Here is a 17,827-nt window from a genome sequence, read left to right on the forward strand (position 1 = left end):
TTTACATCGCATGCCATTACAACACAGCCATTACAACGCATGTCAGTACAACACATGTCATTACAACGCATGTCACTACAACGCATGCCATTACAATGCATTATAAGTAGGGCTTCCAGTTTTATGGTATTTATTGTTTTGCCATTTTCGTCTGTATTTATCCATATTTATTTTTGGGGCATTTTTTCTGTATTTATCCACATTTATTTTTGCCACAAGCAAAAAACGACGCTACAGCTAGTATTTTTCCACATTTATTTAAATTGACAATGCACACATGCGCTCACTTAAACTAGCAATTTGTTGTGGCTTTAGCAGTGCTTTAAATGGTCCGGTACTGAGTAATTTGAAAAGGAGAGTACCTGTGCTTCTCAGTTCTGCTATAAAAACACTTTAGGATAGAGTACAAGCACTTATCATGAGCAAACATGTGCCAGCACTTCTGTATTTCCATCTAAAGCCAGCTAGAACATTTTGCGTTAAAAAATAAATAATAAAAATAGGTTGTGTCTAGTCAGCCTCAGTTTTAAAATGACAACAAAAGTGTTCATGTAACCTGACAGGCCTGTTTACAGACCAACATTACTGATACCCCTGCATGTCCCTACGTCCCTTGACATAATACTGCAGACAGACTTACATTACTAACCGCTGTATTTCATTTAACACACCAAGCTTATGTACAAACGTATGTTATACACATGTGCATGTCAATTAACATAAGCCTGTGTACAGGCTTAAGTTACTAACACAGGTGCCATAGCATGTCAGATTATAGTGCAGTTTTATGTTACAAGCAATGCTGCATGCCAAACCTAGGGTTACCTATATAGCACTTCATCAATTACGCCTCGAAGTCTTGAAATAACTGGTGTTTCTATTACACAAGGCAATGCAACTAGTTTTATCAACGTTGGGAGGATGAAAGTCAAGGCGGTGAGTCTGGACTCGGATCTCTGACTTTAAGGTTGCACACAGATTTTCCGAGCGGAAGCATGACCTCACTAGTGAGTAAACAAGCATTTACAATGCAATGGTCTCGGCAATATTATAGGTAGAGCTATTGGTATTGCTCATTATTTTTTTTTATCATTTTTGTATCCCTAAATAAATGGCATTGTCATTTCTATTGGCATTAGCTTTTTTTTTGCACATGTGATACCTATTGCATTGGCAGAGAGAGAGTGAGGTAGTGAGATAGAGAGAGTGAGGTATTGAAATAGAGAGTGAGGTAGTGATAGAGAGTGAGGTGTGAGATAGAGAGAGTGAGGTAGTGAAAGAGTGAGGTAGTGAGGGAAAGGGATGTTGTGAGGTAGTGATATATAAGCATAGAGTGATGTTGTGATGTAGTGAGATAGAGAGGTAGTGAAAGAGAGTGAAAGTGAGTTAGTGAGATAGAAAGAGTGAGGTAGTGAGATAGAGAGTGATTGAGGTAGTGAGTGAGAGAGAGTGAAGTTGTGAGGTTGTGAGCTAGAGAGTGAGGTAGTGCAACCAAAACTGGAATCATGCCTACTTGACAGGCAAAATACACAGGAGGGAAGGGCAATGTCAAGCACAGTGCAAGGTTGTGCACGTCTTAAAGGGATCATGCACGTCTTCGAGGGATTGGTTATTAAGGGGGAAAAGGGACGCCGCAGATGAGGTCCCTGTACATTCAAGAAGTACTGCAACCATGTTTGGGGTTCAGTGCACGCACTACTGTATGGGTGAGGCAATACTGCAGATTTGTGAGAAGGGACGGTGCATATTAATGGGGCTGTACATGTGAAGGGGGCGAAGTGGATTGCTGTAACGGGGGTGATAAATATTTGAGGCAATGAGGAATCCATACTGAAAACGACATGCCAAATAGAAGTAGCATAACGCAGAGACCTGCGCCTCCGCGGCGCAAACACTGAACTGGGCAGCCTGTCGCACACCCGAACCTCGTCCTGCAACATTGAGTCCGACATGGTATCCCTGTCCTTGCTCTCAGCCCTCTCTACAACGTAAATCGTGCCCCGGCCGTGCAGCCTACCTGCCCTCCAACCGCCCAGTCTTGGGGTCTAGGCTGTGCATCCCCTCTCTGCAAATCCACCGCCTGTGCACCCTCCCTCACCTCATTAATGTAAGGCGCCGAGCGGCGGCGCTGCATGGGCGGCTCCTCTGGGCCCGGCTGCGGCTCCTTCACTCCGCAGCGCCGCGGACATAGAGGCGCTCGGCGGGGCCGCCATTTTCTCCCTACTCAAGCCGTCCAGGAAGAGGATGCCGCGCGCCGCTACCAACTTCCGGTCAGCAGAAACCGTGCACGCGCATGAGACACCCTGTAGCGTGACTGTAGGGGATTCTGGACGCCAAGTTTACAAATGTAATCTGCCAAGAGACAACGGGGTTATTCTTATGGTATTACTTTTAACCTACATTATTGTTCAAAATATACATAAGGCACGTTATTCCACACTAGTTTCGTATTTCTTCCCAGCCATAGACGATGTAATTTTTTTACCCAGAAGACATAGTACACTGACATTTCTATTGTTGATAAGCAATATCGATATTGATTATCAGGTAAGACTGATGTTGCGTGCAGCAGAAAAGGATCTGTTTTGAATAACGACTCGCGTTGTCTTAAACTTTGTCGGTACATATGAACCACGGGCGTTAGTAAAATTACAATAAAATGCTGAAAATGTGTATTAACTCTCCTTTGAGGACACGTGACTAATTGTGGCAGACTGTAATACAACGCTAGACGTGCGCCGTCGCCCTCGATGGGAGGAATGGTTCTGGTATTACGGTCAACGCACATGTGCACTATGTTTTGTTTGTATTTCCGCTTGGTTGGTTTTCATGGAAATGCACTCACTGTTGTTTTGTGTTTTTTTAACGACCCAAAGGGGAACCACTCCTCGGGGACTCGTCCTATCAAAATAAAGAGGGCCGGGCACGCTCAGCATCATACGTTAAGTGGGCCCAAAGTTAAAATACAGCATTTCCTGGAGATAAGAACACACACGAACGGTCGCCGTTCCCTGAGCCTCTCCGTCCAACATAACTTAAACTGGTAATCTGCTCAACCCAGATCCCTCCCCCGAAGCTCCCTCACACCGCTCTCCTCTGGACCTTAGCTCCCCGCCGAGCTCCATCTTCCTCCCACAGCTATGAACAACATTTGAGTACCGCAACTGACTACCACCTCAATAACAACCTAAAGCTGCTCTACAACACCCTCTCTCTCGGGATACCTGCTCATTGTTTCCTCCTGTATCTCCTTGAATTTACTGACAACGAAGGATCTGAAGATCTCTTCGAAGTTGGCCGTCATAACTCGGCCGCGATCTACTCAGCGGCCGCAGCAGATCCATCCCACAATGCAACGCTCCGGAAACGAGCAGCGGTCCAAAAGCGAGCGACAGCCGATCCTGTCACGGGCGCCGACAACATAAAAGAGGGAACGTGTTCGTTCGTTGTCGAGTCAGTCTGCGGCTGCGCCCCGTCGCTAGCCAAGCAGCCATCTTACAATTACAACTCAAAGGAAAATATATCGTCGATTTTGCGAAATGTTAATGTATTCCAACCTTTTTCATCTTTTAAGTAAAACACTAATTGAGCTCTCTGTTGACAAGTACACAGAAACTTGTATAGTATTTGGATAAAAAGTTCTGTTACTCTGTATTTTGTTTGGTGGCACTCTAACAGTGAAACTGTAATTTGAGACTTTTGTTACGAAACCGTTGCCTATCATGCGTTGATTCGATTAACTCTAACGCCTAAAAATAATAAAAACAGTTTTCGTGATTAGATAGATCTCCACCCAAATGACCTGGCCAACCCTTCTTGTGTTATTCGAATTTACGGCAGTCCACCTTTTGGCTCTTCAGGGGAATGTGTGCCCTCGAGTTCATTTACTATAAAGACAAGCACACCACCGCCTTTCTCCGAGGCGGAGCAGAAATGCCTCGGAGAAAGGCAGCGTCCTTTTCAGATTCGGGGGCGTGTTTTGCTGTTATCTCCTCCTGCCATTGGCTGGAGGAGATAATTAGACTTTCTGCAAAAAACACGCCCCCCGATCCGAAAAGGACGGGGCCTGATCGGAGTGACGGGACCTCTTCTCCAATGGCTGGCCAGCATTGAAGTGGCCAGCCAATGGAGAACAGGGGAGAAGAGGGGCGGGTTCAAGCCCCTCTTCTCCAAGTCATTAAATCTCGGATCGAGACTGCGCAAGCGCAGCCTTCGAGCCGAGACCTAAAAACAATTAGAACAGCAGAATAACACGCAAATGTGGGGGATTGACATATGCACACAGTAAGCCTTAAGAGGAAAAGCAGGAGGACGTAATAAAAATAAAACTTGGCCCTTGCAGATGGTCTTGAAACAGCTGCCAAGCGCTTGCTAAAAACCATTGGCATAAAACTCAGCTAAAATTGCTTGTAGATTAGGGAGAGAAGAACGCCTGACCTTACAAAGGGGCTTCTAAAAATACCACTACCTCTCTCCGCTCGACTTACTGATTTAGGAGCTAGACACATATTGACCTACGTTGGCTTCCTCTCCGTGAAACTAGACGTCCTGAAGCTGCTCTGCTACCGCGGACATTGTCAGAGAGGGTGATATACGGGGACATGCATTTTCTAAGTGAAAAACAGAATGACGTATCTCTTACAATAATCCCTGAATTAACGATTAGTGCTGTATTATGAAATTACATTTTTAATCCATAGTAAATGTCGAGAACGACATGGAAGCTGTTTATGGAATCTTATGTGATAGTATAGGAAAAAAATGTAACTGCTCATTTTATTTTGAGGGGTTTGTTAAAAATAATGTTTCGATTAAACATTTGTTTAATGCGTTTTCTCCAAGTTTCCCGAAGTGGTCCATCATGGACGACATCATGGGCATGCCGATTGTCACAGAGGAAATATAAATTTTTCTCCTGCTGCTGCACTGTGAATTGAAGTGTTTCAAACGTGCACTGTATGGGGCCTGGGACAGGAGGAGTCAGGGGCGTTGGGGGAGGCTACGGCATGGGGTGAAAGAACAATAAAGCCTCTTCAACAAGTAAATGGTCTTCAAAAGACCTGCGAAGCACTCGGGTGCAGCTGTGTGTGTGCCCGGGAAGGAATTTCCAGCAGCAGGCAGGGGGCGTGGTGAGAACTCTAGATTCGAGCGTGGCAAAATTTTCTAGTATTTTGCCGTTTTTACATATAAATACAGACAAAGGAAAGATTGTTTTCCGTCTGTATTTATATGTAAAAATCCGTTTAAACGGAAAACCGGGAGCCCTAATTATAAGGTAAGTAATGGGGAATAGTAATGTTTAACCCTACACTATCCAACACTTACCCTACTGTTGCCCTAAAAGTAATATGCATTGTAATGGTATGCGTTGTAGTGACATGCGTTGTAAATGTAGTTTCTAAAAATGCGTTGTGATGACATGCATTGTAATGGATGGTGCAATGTAAAAACTGCGTTGTAAAGGCATGTGTTGTAAATGTTTGCGTTGTAACATCATACATTCCCTCAAAACAAGTGCTGAGTCTGATCCTGCTACACAATAAGTCAACTGTCTCCATCCTGTTACTGCCCTATATGGCAAGGCTATGCCCAGACGTGGGTCCATTTCTCACTGTGCCAATGGAACCAAGCTATACCTGAACAAAACTGGTCCTAGGTTGCTTGTGTTCTGGTTTGGGGAGGACCTGGCTTGGCAGTTCAAACTGGACTGTTCCCATGAGGAGCAGGACCAAGGCTGATTTACATTTGGCTTGTTGCAATCTGCGGTAGCATGGTGAGCAAAGGAACGATGGGTTGGGATGCTACCCTGAGTGATTGCCAGTGGTTGGACAAATTGCAAGTATTATTCCCATCACCTTTTGTGTGTTTGATATTATACAGCCCAACGGTGTTACAAGTGTTTTGAGGTTGTTTCAAGACAGTTAATTTGTATCGACCGGGTGATGTCAGTAATGTATCTCATTTTATTTTTGCAACTGCTTAGTTCTACTTGTGATAAAATGACACTCAAACCATCACACATAGAGTGAGCAGATGACCATGTCATTGGACACCACATTTCCAGTTTTGGGTAAACTTATATCAGTGCATTCTGGGAGTTTTAGTCGTGATTCCTTTTAATTGGACCAAACACTCCTGATAAGAATAATATGTAAAAACAAAGTCTATGAATAGAAAAGGGGTGTCTCGCTGACAAGAAGCCATCTGGTACAGAAATAAACTAACTTGGACATAAATTCAATTATGAAGAGGTATAACCCAAAGCAGATCTGGTAAACACCATGATGAAATTAGTGGTACCCAAAACCAAAGAAGACAAGCTGAGATTCTTTTTAGGAATGATAGAATTTTATAGTAAATTCATCAGCAACTTTGCAAGCCAAATTTTTGAAAAACAGGGTTACCTTTGAGTGAGATGGACATTGTGAGAGAGAATTTAAAGTTGTTAAGAATGCCCTGACCACTGCATTAGACTTGAAAGCATTTGTTTCAGGGAAAAAGATCATCATTACAAAAGATGTCAGATCAAAAGGGTTACGGGCGGTACTTCTACAAGAAAGTTGAAAAGGTGAGGAAACCATTCCATTTGCTTCAAGACCATTTAGGCAATCTGAGTTCAACTATTCCGTAATCGAAAAAGAAGCATTGGCAGTGTACTGGGCACTAAAGAAATTCAAGAACTTTATATGGGGGGCTGTGGTAAAGTTAAGGACAGAGCAGAAACCACTCAAGGAGGTGTTCACAAACAAATGAACTGGAGGTAATTTCCACTAGAATTAAAAGATGGGTCATTAATCTACAAGAATACACATTTTATGTTGAATGTATCCCTTGTACACTTAACTTTGCAGCAGATTGCTTGTCCCAATTGGTTGGAGACACGGAAAAGGAAGAGAGAGTATGTGACAACCGAAGTGAGGATATAGAATTACAGCAAGAAAATTTGTGTGTGATCACCAAAGGGGTGGTTGAGGAGGAAAATTGGAAAAAAGAGTTAGAAACAAGTCCCATTCTAAGTAAAGTACGAGATTTTTTAATCCTGGTATGGGATGTGTAGAAAAGGATGAAGAGTTACTGAGGCCATATTGGATGGTCAGAGAAGAATTATTAGAAGTGGATAGGTACCTCTTCAGAGACACCAAATTGATTCCTCCTGAAACCCTCAGGAGAAAACTGGTTGACATAGCACACAAAGGCCATTTGGGGATCACCAAAACCAAGCAAAGGTTGAGGTTAGACTTTTGGTGGCCTGGGATAGGTGGACTGGCGGAAAGAGAGATAAGAAATTGCATAGCTAGCTCCACCAGTGATTAGGTAGCAAAATTTCACAGTCCTGCCAAGTGCCACATATCAGGCGTTAGACTAACGCATTTCAGTGTGGTACTCCGCATTACCACACTGAAATACATTGTCATGCATATGTTGTGTGGCAGCTGTCACTTAAAGCGCTGATTAAAGTTGAACCTGTGGCAGCGTACCACCTATGGCTTGCGCATGCTGCTCGGCTTGGAGCTTGCAGTCTGCTGGAAGCCTCAACTGCTTGCTACAGTGTATCATGACTGTACTTTCCAATTTCCGCGGCACGGCTCTCACTATCAGCCTGATATCATCGTGACGGACGTCACATTCTGCTGCCGGAGCGCGGGGAGTTTGTTTTGGGACCTACAAGGCAGGTGGCTTGTTTGCGGGCAGCGCTGCCAGTGCTTAATTTGTGCCGGTGTTTTCCGGTGCTTAGCACTGGCACTTATTTTTCAGGGCCGGGTCTACATACATCTGCACATCACATTTGAAATGATGTTATCATTACCTGACTGACTCAGCGCAGAGTGTTGTTCTCGTCTGTCTCCCAAGTACCGGTGAGTGCTGTGGCCAGTACTGGCTGCGGCTGACTGCCAATGAGAGCCGGAGCAGAGATAACTGCATTCATAATATGATATGTGATGGCATCATGACGGCCCTTAATTCAGTGTTGCCGGTGGGGGGGGAGGGACACTGATTGGGATGGATTTGCTTCTGCGCGCAGATTGTTTTCCAATTGCCACGCCCCCAGCACACCCGCACGCCACGAGTCATCAGCCCAAAAACGTTGAGGGGAGGCAGCAGTAGCAGCACCAGGGAGGCCTACATCAGTTAATAAAGGTAATGCCCCGCAGCCCTGGCCGACCACGAGTGTAACCGTAACCGTAAGTACTAAGCAGTCATCATGCCATGCTCATTGCCAACGCTGCATTGTGTCTTTTGCGTGGTGGCGTGTCGGGCACCGCGGTAGCTCCGGCTCCATCCAGAGGATTTCGATGACGCACTTGTCGGGCACCGCGGTAGCTCCGGCTCCATCCAGAGGATTTCGATGACGCACTGTGCCTGCTGGCCTAGTAGCGGCCGCCGGCTCACGGTACACATGATATCACAATAGGGCAGGCCGGCCGGGGTTAAGTTGTTAAAGGCCATGCCCTTGAAGTATCCTCAAAGATTCAATGCTTCATGCACTGTGCCTGGGCTGGCCTAGAAGCGTCCGCCATACACATTATATCACGAACAATAAGGCCGGCCGGGGTTAAAGTTAAATTCCCTGCCCGGCCCCTGTGCTTGAACTTAATATCCTCCCCTAAACAGTTTATTGCTTAAGAGTGGCTAAATCATGCCATGGAAAGCAGGATGTGCAGCAGGCAGCGCGCGCAGATTGTTTTCCGATTGACAAGCTCCATCACACCTGGCTGCACCCCACGAGCCGTCAGCCCCACGACGTTGAGGGCAGGCAGCAGCAGCACCAGGCAGGCCCAGCTATATCAGGTAATAAATAATGGTAGTGCCCCGTAGCCCCGGATGCCCGGCCCATGAGTGTAACAGTAAGTACTAAGCAGGTCATGCCATGCCCACTGACAAACCAATGCTGCTTCGATGACGCACTGTGCCTGCCCTGGCCTATTAGTGGCCTCCGGCCCACTTACACATTTATTATATCACAATAGGGCCGGCCGGGGTTAAGAAGTTAAAGGCCCTGCCCTTGAAATATCCTCCATTCCTTCCCTAAACCGTTCTTCTTAAGAGTGGCTAAACCAAATGCCATGAAAAGCTGAAAGCAGGATGTTAAATAAACTTGTTGATTGCCTTCTTTTCCATCAGTAAGTAGTTGCGCACATCTAATAAATGAGCCCATATACGTGCCTTAGTGTGTATTACAGAACACAACGTAAAACAAGCATTGAAAATACAACAGGTCTCGCCTTTGATTAAGTTAAAGCCATTTGCTTTCCTAATGGTATTGTATAGCAAAGCAAATGGTTTTAACCTAATAAAAGGCGAGACCTATTGCATTTTCAATGCAATGCATTTTGCAACGATCTAGCCATTTTTATATTTTAAAAAAACAGTAATTCACAGCAACAATGTCATCATCTCCGTTAATAAAGTGTCTCAAAACCCTTGGTTTGTGCTTAGAGGAGACTGCATAGGTCCATTAACATTTACTGCTGCCTCACATCTCCCTGGCTTGTCCCATCTGAAGCACTCTTGACTGTCCATCATGCTCTTCGCTGCCCAACTCTTATACTGTCGTCGCTCTGATATGGACTATTTTACCCGCTGATGTTATAGGCACCTTGACGAATTCGCCAGAACTTTCAATTTAAAAACTAATGCTGAACCCACTGCACCTTCCATGTACCTGGCGTCCGCTTAGAGGGAAAAAATGTAGGTGCGTCATGTATTTCCCAATCCCAAAACGTACTTCAGATTTTCCTGCCCGTTACTCCCCACTCCCCCTCCCGGAGAGTCTGGGCTGCACCACGTCCTGTCCAGCAGCACTGTCAAAAAAATAAACAACATGCGGTGAGCACATGCCAATTCTACACACAGCCAAAAGAAAAAAAAACTTTGTGCATGTAGGTTACCGCATGTTCCCCCTAAAACACAGCTCTTGCGTTTGAGTGTGACTAGCATGCACGGACCTGAAGCACACTTGTCAACATTTGGGAACACCCAATGGCAAGAATGTTCTGTAGAAAAGGAGGGTGGATGCCACCTGGTCTTGAGTGAGCCATGGTTAAGCAGGAAGTTAAAAAAATAAGTTTTCAAGCATTAACGCTGTCGTTAAAAAAAGAAAGCTGTCATGCAGCGCTTCAAGTGGGGTTGGCACTCAGACAACCAGTAGACACCTCAAGGTTTTCCCACACTGGAGGCAAATTAAGTCTTGGCATTTAATGTGAGTCCCACATCCTCCTGGAGCAGTCGATGTGAGTCTCACACTTGCAGCAGTCACTCTTTTGCATTCATGAGTCTAACACCTAGGCTTGGAGTCAAGCCAGTGTCTTATGGGACCACTGAGTTTAATGAATGTTTTTAGACAGCAACCACACATTTTCAGTTAAAACTAACTTCTGAGTCAATATTCAACAGCGCACCCCTTACCCCTGACTATGAACTGATCTCTTACAACATGACTGTGCAGGCGAAATTCCTACCGAACGCAAACAATACTTTCCAATTGTCACAAGCATCCCAATAAAGAAGCACAGTAATTTATAGGGCCAGTGCCCTGCAGCCGTACCTGACGGCTGTGCCCCTAGGTGATCCTGGGGAGGGTATTGCAGATGCTGCTGTTGGTGGTGCTGAGGCGGCAGGTGGTGCTGCTGTTGGTGGTGCTGTTGATGTTGGTGCTGGTAGTGCTGGGAGCACCCTGCTCCCTCTAGGCTTGCCCCCAGCTGGTAGTGGGCACCCCCAGGGTGCTGCTGAACACCTTGCTGTAGACTGAGCAGGAAACCGGAGCGGGACCGGGACCTGGGGAGCTCCATGAGGGGGAAGAGGAAGGGCGGCGAGGACCCTGGTGAGAAGGAGTGGAAATAGGACCCCGAGGGGGGCGAGAAAGACGTGCCGTCCTGCTGCGGGGGTAGAGGGGACTCAGGCGACCTCAGCCCGGGCTCCCTGCTCGCAGCCTGCCCGTGCTCCGGCAGGGGCGGCGGGGTATGCTCCAGCCCGCCGGACCCTGGGGATCCCCCGGAATGCTGCTTGGGGGACTCCCTGCGGCGCGGCTCGGGAGGAGCCCCGGGGCGCAGCCTGGGGTAGAGGCCCGGCTTGGGGGACTGCACGGAGTCGGCGATCGACATCTCCCTGCCGCCGGAGGAGCGGGTAGAGCCGGGCACGGAGGCAGTTCCCGGGATCCGCTCTCGGCGCCTCCTTTGTGCGGGCGTCCTTGTCCCTGCACCGCTCTGGGGCTGCGGCTGCGGCTGCCGACGGTCGGTGCCTGCTCTGCCCCGGTGCCGATGCGCCGCCCTGGATCCTCCTCCGGCCCCAGCAGCGGCGCAGCATAAATTAACAGCCGGGCGAGGAGCTCCCAGCCGCCGCCTCCCCCACTTCCGCACCAGCCCCGCTGTCTCCTCCCAGCCCAGGGCAGGCTCCGCGCGAGCAGTGAGGGGATGGCAGCGGCTGCCCGTCAAGCCCTGCTCCGCGCCGACCCCAAACTTTACCCCTGCCCGGGCTAGCTGCTCCACTGTGCTCGGCATTTATTTTCTCACAAACTTAAAACATCAGCGTTTGAGGTGATACGGAAGAGCACCTCAAACACTGAGACGTGGAGTTGTGGGAGCTTGGGCAGGGAAAAAATGCACAGAAAAAGAAGGTTATAAAACCCGAACTTTCATTAGAGGGTCTCTATTGTGTGTGCTAATTACAACAACAGCCTGAGAGTGCTGTACAGCGGTGGGCTGAGACTCTGAGAGACGAGAGCTCACAGTGGCCTACGAGTGTTCAGCAGCGGCTTCCTGAGCTTCTGACGGAAGTTGAATAAACAAGTGATCTGTCCCTCCGATGACCCGCCCTCCCTCCCGCAGAGGCGCCTGCAGAGCCCACACTGCTCTCCAGTTCGCTTTCACTTTCGTCCTTTACGAAAGATTTCTTGTCTTTATGGGGCCATATGTTTGAAACACATGGCCCCATAAAGATAAGAAAATCTTTTACCACAAACGTAAAGGAACCGAGCCAGTCCAACTGGGACGGCTCTAAAAGAGAAAAGTGTACGTCACTAGATGCTCTTTTCCAATGGCTGGCCACCGTTTAGCATAAACGGTGATGCCGGCCAATGGAAAAGAGGGGCGGGGCTTAAAGCCCACTAGAGAAATCTCCTCTAAATCATTAAATCTCGCCGGCGGGACTGCGCATGTCTGCGCAGCCTACGCTAGCCGAGACATAAAAGCAACTGACAGGAGTAGGTCCGTCAGCCCGCAATGTTCTCCATTAATTTAATTTGAAGCCGGCTATAAGGCGCGACGTAGCGGCTTCCAACCCTGGTTGCAGGAGGGGGTGTGGGTGTGGGGGGGGGTATGCTGGGGTCCTAATGAAGACCGCACGCCACCTGAGCATAATAGCATTTGATTAAACAGACATCTCCTTGGATAGTGGACTCTTCGTGCCCCTGGCTTTCTTGAGTGACTCGTGCAGATTTTTTTTTCTTAAGAATTCATTGTTTCTTTATTTTTGGCAGAGGCCAGCAGAGCTACAGTGTGTGTCTACTACAGAAATGTAGCTGGGGCTTAATTAAGTTTATTTATGCCTCTACTTTCTTCACTTTATTATTATTACCAGACTGGTAGTAATAATAAAGTGAAGAAAGAGTAACAGCCACAGAAACATGGTAGTAGCAAGAGGGAGGTTGGAGGTGAAGAATAACTTACAAGAGGGTAGGGAGGAAGGGTAGGAAACAGAGAGAGACAGGTAAAGAGGGGTGAGGTCAGATACCGAGAGAGGGATGACGGAGCAAGAGATGGGCGAGGAGAGAAGGAAAGATATATAGAAAGAGTGTTGAGGGAGGGATAGGTAGAGAATGACAATCAGAGTTAGAGGTAGACAGGGTGGGGGTGAGAGATTTAGAGAGAAAAATAGAAGCAAATACGTGAGAGATAGGATACCGGGGAGGGCCTTGGGAGGTGGGGGCCAGATTAATTGCCTACTTTGCCTTGCCTTAAAGAATCTCTGGCTGAGAAACCACCCCAATTACGTATACAAAGTTGTGATGCTCATCCTCTCTTTGAATACAAATGCCCTCCAGCCCAGTTGATGAAACTTAAACCCTGGTGACATCAGCCATGTATGAGTGTGTTTGTAGTCTGTTAAGATAAGACTGCAGTGTTGTTTAGTGCTGTGCAGCAGTATTTATGTACAAACTTGTATGAAATGTGCATTATTAATTTGTAACTTTTAAAAGTTTGCAAGCGCAAGTAATACACAAATGCACATAAGATGATGGCAGCACATGGCAGTGGTGGCCAAAGCTTGTAATTCACACTTGGAAATTTTGCACTGCTGTCACCTTACTATGAGCAAGGCTCCCTTATTGAAATTCAGATCGGGTATTACATCTGACTTTTAGCTGTGCCAGTTGAGGATGTGGGTGGAGGTGGAGCCAATAGAGTAAGTGGGTGGAGCCTGTGGAGGAAGTGGGTGGAGCCGGAGAAAAGTAGGTGTGGCCTCCGATAAACATTTGAGCACCTGCACTTCATATTTTACAAATTAAGCACTGAGCGCTGCATATCATCATGGCTGGAGTGCAGCAAATAATCATGGCGCTGGCCGCGTCGCTCTCAGCGCTGCCTGCTGCAGCTCGCACCGGCCCGGGCCACCGCCTGCTATCAGCTGTTGTTTATTTTCTCTTTCACACTTAATTCAATATATATCCACAGCCGAGGGAGCTGAGAGAAGTCAGTAAGTCATAGGACGGCCCCACCTGGGACACACAGGGGTCTGGACAGCTGAGCAGCCTGGACGACTGTCACTGGAGGCGGGCCGGGCGTCAAACTCGAATGGTCACGGCCTTGCAGACCAGAGTTGTTGCCTTCAATATGGAGCACCAAAAGTGCAAGGCCAGAGTTTGGTTATGAGGGTTAACAGTTATGGGAGCCCGGCAACCAACCTGCTGCCTCTGAAAGTATCCAGGGTCTCGTCAGCAGGCACTTGACCTCATGATGGTAAGAGAACTTTTTCGTAAGTTGATACTGTGACGTACATATTGAGATGTGCTAACCTCGAGCTTTGCGAGGGAAAAGTTGGTGCTTTCCCGAATAGAGGTCCCGTACCGTGACTGTTTCCTAAAGTGATTGAAAACTAGATCTGTATTATATTTAACTAGCTTCTGCTTTTCCATTCACAATCCTCAAGTACTGTAGCACTGAAAATCGTGACATGCATTAGTGTCCTTGAGCAACATAATTTGAAAAGTAATTCTTGGTAAATGCATGCAAAAACTAAAACAGTGCACGTTATATTTTATCACCTAGGCAACAGCTATAGCACAGCATCATTCCACAGACCTGCAGTAACCTGAACTCACTGTCTCTCGAGTCGCTCTCTGTGATTGAAGGTCTGGCTGACAGCTCTTACCTGTTTATGTGCTACAGTACATATATATATATATATCTTTATTTGTGCTTATGACTTCTCTTCAACATTACAAATGGGGAATAGCTATTAGTCCAGACACTTTCCACATTACTACCATTACGTTTTTCTAACTTTAATAATTGTTCCAGGCGTTTGTGTTTAGGATTAATGGGACATCTGTCCTTATCTGGGAAACTGATAAAGAAGTGCTCCTCCTCCAAAAAACGTATGGTGGATTAATACAAAAATTAAACTGCACACCCTTTTTGTTGCCTGTGTCAAACCTTAACCATTTCTCTTTTGGTCTGTCAGAGTCTGACATTTTTATGGATATCCTCATAAGGGGACATACCGTTTAACACACAACAGTGCCCTGACTGGCTGTAACCTATGTGTGCCTCAGCCTCACTCTCCGATGCAGCGTGTCTGTGGCCACTGTCCGATCAGGTTAAAGGGCACTAGGTTAGTTCCCTTCCATTTCTGGTGTTGTTTTAAAATCTCCTTAGAGTTTCTCATTGCTCAAATAGGTGGAATTTCCGATATTTATAGGTTTCCCTCATCTTCATTGCTTGATTTTGCTCGGTAGAAAGTGTCACTCATAGTCGTTGAAATGTCACTCATAATTATATGGAGATTATGAAAATGTCACACATAGCATTCCGAAACCTTTGCAGCTATGTACACACTCCACCCACGCATTGTCACACCCTAACTGAAGGTCCATAGATGGATGTAGCAATAGATATCAACATCATTGGGCCACTGACAGGAGAGAGGAATTCCCCATACAATTTAGTTGACATATTCAAGCTGTCCAGAAATCAAATTTGTCTCTGACATCAGCTCAAGCTCAGTTATCAACTTCCTGGTATGGGTCTTCTTACTAGAGGGAGTACCCAACATTCTTTTAACTGACAATGGTGTTCAGTTTTGCGCTTGAGAAATTGAGGAATGTATGCACTATAATGGAATAAAACACAAACGTAGTGCACTGTATGACCTAGAAACCAATAGGGCAGTAGAAAGATTTAACAAAACGCTCATAGAGGGCATTCAGCTGGCAAGAGCTAAAGGGTTGAGCTGGAAAGAGGGGGTATTGAAGAACCGGGCTCATTAAGCCTGGCGGCGCAGGGTACGCCTGGAATCTTCTGAGTTCGCCTTCCAAATTACAGAGACACGGAACACTCTGTCTGGCATAGGAACTTCAATTTATTAGCTGCAGCTAGGTACAGTTGTCCTAGAAGTACATCAGTGGTAGGTTCTCAGGAGACTGCCACTTCAATCCGTGGCTCACAGTCTTTTGTAGCGCTTGAATCCCCTAAAGCAACAACCCCCTCAATTTGCAATAAAAATACAAATCATCCACAAGAAAACATTCTTTGTACAAGATACAGGATAATGGGTAATAGAAATTCCTTCCCTAAGGTCGTGTTCTCTACCCGACCCTATAGGTCAGGTGGCATAGCCATTCCTTGGTTAAATTAATTTACGACAGGACGTGTTTGCATGTTGGTGATTCGTAAAACAACTGGAGAGGCCGAGAACGGTCACCAAGGGTCAATAGATGGTTATCTCGGGGATTAGTTGCTTCGAGCTGGGTCTCAGAATGGACTTAGCTCAGGGAAATAGGAAAGGTCGTGTAATATGCGCAACAGTATAGAATGTGAAAGAAACGCTACGAAGGTTGAAGGTGCCTGAGTGAGGGCAACAGCATAATGGTGTTACTAGGCTGTTATCAATCTGAATCGACTTCAATAGCCATGAAATCTACAAGCTGTTGTTGCAGCATTATCTTTGTGTTCGCTGCTTTCTGTGATACCGGATTTGGAACACACAGGGTGGCGCAGAGCCCGCATATAGCTGGACCACATTGTAGGCAAAGACAACATAAGAAGAGAATGGCCAAAGTCGCTCCGACAAAGGTAAGAATCTTCCATCCCCATGTAGACAGTAGTCCCCCAAACCATCCCATCAGAGACAAATTCCCTTCATCCTGGTGAACGGACTCAGCGATCTTATGTAGCTTAGAGATGGCTTGGTATACTGTAGGGGCGTTATCTGGAATAAAAATGCAACAGCTAGAGCCGATCAATCTGCATACGCCCCCACGGTCAGCAAGGATGATATCTAATACCATCCTGTTCTGAAGCGTGACAAGGCGGTCAGCAACGAGTTCTGCAGTGAGGTTACTCAAAGCTCCAGCTGTTTCATTGACAGTGGCTTCTACAACTCGAATTAGTTGTCTTATGTCTCTACTGTTGGCTATTGGGCCCCAGAATGGAAGGAGTCCTTTCAAGACATCCCCGACTTCTTGTACTGACGTATCCTGGTCAGACGCCACCCCTCTTTTCTGTAAATGATGCTTGGCATCTGCTATACATGTAGGGGGCAGCAACCAAGCGATATAACAAGTGCCTCTCCAATTACCAGGTAGAGAAGTGTAAGCCTTATTTCCACACACGAAGTATGTATTACGTGAGGGAACCATGCGAGGCCAATCTGTCCCATTCAATGTCACAATATGTTGGCAATTGCTTGTACCTTTATATTCTAACCCTCCTTTCCTAATACAGAATGGTGCTTGTCCAGGTACCACTAGAAAAGTTTGTCCTTTTCGAGAGGTTCTATTAGGGGGCAGAAAATACAAATCCGTAGATTTGGTTTGGCGATCAGCATATTCTGACTTCTCACTATCCGTCCCATATATCCTTTTTCTGTCCCGCCAACATAAATGGTATAGATGTACTCCCAAGCTCCTTACTTCTCGAGTATCCCCATCTCCAGAAAATACCCAACTGGCGCTCAATTCCCACCATGCACTACAAGAGCCATTAAATGAAAAAGGAAGGGTAATGTGTGGCATTCCAGTATTCACCGAACTTGGCAGAAGACCACAAACCCAACAGTTCGTCGCATTAGTGGCCAATTGATGTTGGTGTAGCATGGAAACAAATGTGTTGTTGCGGAATTCACTCCTTCTTGACTCAACATGAGGTAGTAGTGTGACATGTGTATGCATTTCAACGGTAACTTTGGGAGTAGGCTGTGTAAAAATTACGTGTAGTCCCCATCCTATACAAGACAATATAATACAAAATCAATATTATTAAAGCCACTACAAAACGATTATGCAATAATTTACAATGCTTTGTGCTCATTGTTTGTATTTTGTCCATTCCCTTGTTAACAGTCATTCCCAGCTCTAAATATTGCCCGTGACGGGAGGTTGCTTCACTCAGCTGTGATTGTCTGTAGTTCTTTATACTTTCCTACAAGTCCCACAGGCCTAGAGCCACATCTTGGGTCACAATTCTGAGACTTACGATCACAGCCCTGCAATCATGTGGAAATCGGGATAAAGATAAAGTCAATGAAGCACTATTGAGGTATTTTTGTTCAGTCTGGGCCTCAAATCGTACCTCCGGGAACCAGGTACAGTTTGCTCTTGGAAAAGGAGATG

This window comes from Triturus cristatus, chromosome 1_1 (genome assembly GCF_964204655.1).
Source record: "Triturus cristatus chromosome 1_1, aTriCri1.1, whole genome shotgun sequence".
NCBI lineage: Eukaryota > Metazoa > Chordata > Amphibia > Caudata > Salamandridae > Triturus > Triturus cristatus.